Here is a 6099-nt window from a genome sequence, read left to right as displayed (position 1 = left end):
ACAGCCCTTAATGCATAATGAATGCACAAATCACACACCACGTAACCACGCACCAAATCCGCTTTCAGGGCACAGCGGGGAAAACCCAGCTTCGGGGGAAGTTACACATGCCCCTTCGTGACGCAAACTAGCAATGAATAGCCTTCATTAAGAGTGTATTAAGGGGGTTTGCCCTTAAGGGGGTTGCCCCACGTCTTTCCTTAAGTATATCGTTACCATGGTGACGCTGTTTCCCTTGACACTTGTTATTTTATCCCGGCAACTTCCCCCACTTGTATACGTCACACCCCGCGTGCTTTGAAATAAGGTTAATGTTTGGCGACCCGGTGTCATGTCAAATTTTTGCCCCTTGACAAATATTTGCCTCAACACTGCTTGGGGGGTTCCAGACTTCCAGTAGACCTGTATTGAATGAAAATTGCGTAACACTCGATGGCTAACCCTGTGTCGAGTCCAACTCTAGCCTAATCCGTACCCTAACCAACACTAATAGAAGGGGCACAAATCTGGCGGAGTAGAAATTTTGCGCAGCACCGGGATATGGTTGCTCACCTGTGTGTGCGTGTTAACCGTTAACAGTTCACTCTTATTTAAACACGGAAGTCCAGGAAACCGGAAGGGACGACTTACGTACGTCCAACACTTGAATATAATCAGAAAGCAGGCAGGAAGTCACTTGTATGGGGAATTTCGACGTTTTATTTATTGGAAATGCACACAAAAATGTATTACGTGTACGCACTTCCGGCTTAACGAATTAACGGATGTGTGTGTGTGTGTGGGGGGGGGGGGCATAGTTGGTCATGCAGGGACACAAAGAGCTCTAACCCACTCATCACGTCACAAATCCAGCACGTGAGGAATAAAAAGTGAATGGTCGTTAGGTCATGTTGATTTTATTACATAATTCGATTATATGGATGGCATGCATCTAGATTTGGTCGTTTCAGAAAAGGGTTTTCAACGGTAACCGCTCGTTTCGTTACATCGCCTTTTCGTTACAGTCGATTCGTTACATCATGACTAGTCATTGCGTTACACATGGCAAGGTCATTTCGTTACACTTGATTATTATCCTATCTTGGTCGCATGTTAAACGCTATAAGTGTTTTCCTGTTATCTTTTTCAGGTTGATCTTCCTTGGTTGACATTAGAGACGTGACTGGACTGGCAATTTTACGTTTGGTTTTGGTTACATGTTTGTTTTTTATCGTTCGGTTTTGTTCCGTTCCGTGATACCAATAGACACCTATCATTCATCCCTAACACGTCCCTGTTTCTCATATCTCTCTACTAACACTGTTCAATGTTTCTATATCTTCAAGAAAGGGTATTCGATTAAGTTTTTACCGGCTTCAACCATACTGTAAACTGCAGCTGTAAGATGTCGTAGATTGCAACCAAAATGAAATAAAAAACCCGGATCGAATACTAATGTCATAGAATGCTTAAATCTACGAAAAAGTCAAAGAAATGTAAAAACAAAATGAAGAAACAAGTATTACTTGGTTTACCCCACTCTGTATGTATAATTATTTTTTCAACCTTACTGACCAGGATGTAATGATTTCACTATGAAGGCAACTTTATTTCGGCCGAAATTTTTTTATTCTCACGCTCGCATCAGTTTTGGGGTTGCCGGATGATGTCATCGGTATATTCAAATAACCACGGCCTTAAAGACATACCTGAACTAGAAAGGCCGACATTTGCTTAAGAGCAAATACAGCATATTTCAGCCATACCCCTTCCCACGCAACATTGGACTGTTCCAAATCACCCCTGCGCAAAAATGGAACATCCTCTTAACAGTACATTATCCCCCAAAGTGGACTGGTATTGTGAATTGATTCCAGGTAAAAACAGAGCTTGCTTCTATTTTTCAGAAAATGACAATAATCACACCTTCCATTCAGAAAATTTTCATCATGACTGAAAATTGTTGAATGACTTCATGTAATGTCATTAACAATTTTCAGTACGATAACTAGGTGTAAGTTTAAAAAAGTATAAGCTCCTTGTGATGTGGGTACATTTATTATTGCAGTGAACTTTTTTTATTCAAGTAGGGCATACGATTTAATAATTATCAAGCAGGTGCAGGTACTGTAGGAGCGTTTGTTTTCTTCAAGCTGTAAAACTGTTAAACTGTTTTACTTTGTATGCAATCAGCCATCGAGCCTATTCTTATTTTAGTTTAACAACTTCCTGCCAGACCCGGAAGATACGATTGAACCTTGTCCGAGGATTTATTTTCGTCTGTCTGGTCAGTCTGTTCATACCCTGGCGCTGAGAGTGTTTTATTAGGCTGAAACTCTGGCAGTTTAAAGTTACTTACAATTTAAATGTTCAAAGTTTATGTCAAACAACAACAGCACTAGAAAATGTGGCAACTATAGACAGGTGGTCACTATAGAGAAAATGCTGATCTATTGACTAGGAGCCATACGTTACACATGATTTCAGTACACTGATCATTAATCATATAAACATTGCACAGGTAAGCCAATTGTTTAGATGTACAATTAAGTTCAAATAATTCTGAAGAGAAATATTGATGAGAAAATAATCATTCTCGCCACTGTCTAACTTATAATTACGTATCAAAACTAAACGCAGATTTTCTAACTAACACACCTTTCGCCGACTTCATCAAAGGACCGCCGGCTATCAATCAAACACGGCTGTTGATTAGACTTAGAGTTTCAAACAGTCATGTGCTGTGTGCCAGTTGACAGCGAACTTCATGCTACGTGATGTTTTACATTGCTTGGACCTTCTTTCCTACAGCGGTGCTTCTACAAAATATTTAGACTGTAACACTGAGTCCCACATGTTTTATAGAATAGAATTTGACGCAGAACAGCATTTTTTGCTGGGTATTTTTCTTAAAACATGTCCGTGGGAATATCAGCGAGGCGGCGACGTAGGGATATCAGACCGTCAACAAAAGTCGCACGGCGGCTAACGGCGCAGCGAAGATACTAGCGCTATAAATAAGCGCTTCAACTAATAATGGCAACCCGTACAATATTTTTGTATACTGTTGAGCTAAGTAAAGTTTGTTGTTTATGAGGTTTTAGTTGTCTTTGAAGCTTTGACCCGAAATATTTTAAAGTCAAACTGCTGAAGAGAAGTAAGTGACTGCTACGATTATCGTAGATATGGCCCTAAAAAAACTGATAAAAGAAGCCTTCTCAATAGTCTAAAATGCAAGAGCTTCCGGGGGGGCTTCGCCCACCTGGGTCCCCCCCACAGTGGCCCTGCCCCTGGACCCCGCCAGGGACATTCGGCGGCCCCCGGACCCCTCTCCGACGCTTTGAAAAAATCCTGGCGAGAAGTCTGTACGGCCTGAGTCTTCAAGTTAACGTATTGTGTGGTCCCGCTTATGAATATTGATTAGCCTTCGCTTTTCTCTTCGCTGATTGGCTGAACCATTAATTGAATTAACTCTTCCTGCCGGCTAGACGCAGGTGCAGATGTCGGCTCTGTGGGGTGAACGTCCGAAAGGTCATGGCATGGAGAACGAAAGAAAACCAATTTCCCCCCAAAAAAGTGCTGTAATTAAGCCTTTTACAGTACTTTATGCCGAAAATTTCACTTGGATCATTTTACCAACTATCTTATGCCTATCTATACCAAATGTTACTCATACCAGGGTACAGGGGTGCAAAATATACCGTTATAAGACCGTCAACAACAGTCGCACGGAGCTAAAAGTTAACAGCGCAGCGAAAATACCATCGCTAGCGTTTCAACTTCGGATAACAAGTTATAAGTACTGTTGAACTCAGTAACGTTAAAGTTTGTTTTTAGTTGCCTTTGACGGTTTGACCTGAAATAGTGTTACGCTAAACTCCTGAAGAGAAGTTAAGTGACTGCTGCGATTATCATAGATATGCCCCTAAGAACTGATACAATATAAAGCCTTCTGAATAGTCTAAAATGCGAGAGCCTTAGGCGGGCTTCGCTCCCCCTGGCGGGAACACTGCTATATGCGGGATCATGAGGCCCCGCTTATGAATATTAATTAGCCTTTGGCCTCCTCTTCGCTGATTGGCTAGGTCTTTGATTCAATTAACTCTCCGGCTGACGCGCACAGGTGTGGCTCTGTGCGGGGTCACGGAAGGTCACGTCAGGAGGCCAAAAGAAAACAAATTTCCCCTCAGAAAAGTGCCAAAATTAATCATTTTAAAGTTGTTTATGTCAAAAATTTTACTCGAATCTTGTTACCAAGTATCTAATGCCTATCTATACCAAATTTCAGGTCATTTAATTGTAATACCAGGGTACAGGAGCCAAAAGTGTCCTTTTTTGGTCAAAAATTGGCCAAAAATCGCAAAAATAAGCATTTTGTTGCACTGTACACCAAAAGTGTTATTGAATTTATATGAAGGGATTATCAAGGCACATCTGTGTCAAATTTCAGCTCATTCAGTTGCAATACCAAGGTACAGGAGCCAAAAGTGTCCTTTTTTGGTCAAAAATTGGTAAAAAAATCGCAAAAATAAGCATTTTGTTGTACTGTACACCAAAAGTGTTATTGAATTTATATGGGGGCATTATCAGGGCACATCTCTGTCAAATTTCAGCTCATTTGGTTGTAATACCAGGGTACAGGGGCCAAAATATACAGTTTTGGTCTAAAATTGACCCAAAAATCTCAATAAAATCATTTTAGAGGCAGATATGAAGAAACTGAGAAAAAAGCATCAAGGTATTGGCCCATTCTACCCCTGTGCCAAATTTCAGGTCATTCGGTCCAGGAACGGCGGAGATGAATCACTTTGAAGATTTGACAGGAGAAAGAAAGAAAGAAAGAAAGAAAGAAACATTACGAATACAATATATTTCACCATACTATGTATGGCTGAAATATAAAAAGTGATTACCTCTACGAAGGAGGTTGAAAAAAGGAACTCCTTTTTTTCAACCTCCTTGCCTCTGCATAAGGACCACCTGGCCATTGATATACAGCCAAACTTGTACTAGTGATCACCTCTACATAAGGACCACCTGGCCATTGATATACAGTCAAACCTGTACTAGTGATCACCTCTACATGAGGACCACCTGTCCATTGATATACAGTCAAACCTGTATAAGTGACCACCTCTACATAAGGACCACCTGGCCATTGATATACAGTCAAACCTGTACAAGTAACCACCTCTACATAAGGACCGCCTGGCCATTGATATACAGTCAAACCTGTTCCAGCGACCACCTCCACATATGGACCACCTGGCCATTGATATACAGTCAAACCTGTACAAGTAACCACCTCTACATAAGGACCACCTGACCATTGATATACAGTCAAACCTGTACAAGTTATCACCTCTACATAAGGACCACCTGACCATTGATATACAGTCAAACCTGTACAAGTTATCACCTCTACATAAGGACCACCTGACCAATGATATACAGTCAAACCTGTACAAGTTATCACCTCTACATAAAGACCACACGGTCATTGATATATAGTCAAACAAAAACACACACACATAAACATAAAAAGACACACAAATGCACTCACACAAACATACAATATAATACAATACACACACAAACACGCACAAAGAAATACATACGAAGACACAAACACACACACACACACACAAACGCAAAACCATACACAAACATATAGATACACACACAAACACACACACATACGTACAAAGACCCACAAACAGACGCAAACATACAAACACACACGATCGCACACATACACAAACACACACACACACGCACACACACGCACACAAACAAACATCAATACACACACAAACGCACACACATACATACAAACACATATACAAACGCACGCAGACACATTCACACAAAGACATACACACGCGTACGCGTACGCGTGTCTCCAAATTTTCTTCTCCTTAACTCTTTCATCCATTGCCTTCAAGTTCACGTTGTGCGAGTTCACATGTGCGCTTGTGATCCTCGCGTGGGTAGCCGCTGGTTATGACAACTACAAACTTTTCATCTCACTACGTCAATAGAAAAAAGGCTATGTGTTATTACCGAGAACAACGCACGTGTGGGTAAAAGGCCATATGTATTAGAATCCAAGAACCTGCT

This window comes from Branchiostoma floridae, chromosome 2 (assembly GCF_000003815.2).
Source record: "Branchiostoma floridae strain S238N-H82 chromosome 2, Bfl_VNyyK, whole genome shotgun sequence".
In the NCBI taxonomy this organism is placed as follows: domain Eukaryota; kingdom Metazoa; phylum Chordata; class Leptocardii; order Amphioxiformes; family Branchiostomatidae; genus Branchiostoma; species Branchiostoma floridae.
This window is presented reverse-complemented; position numbering follows the sequence as displayed.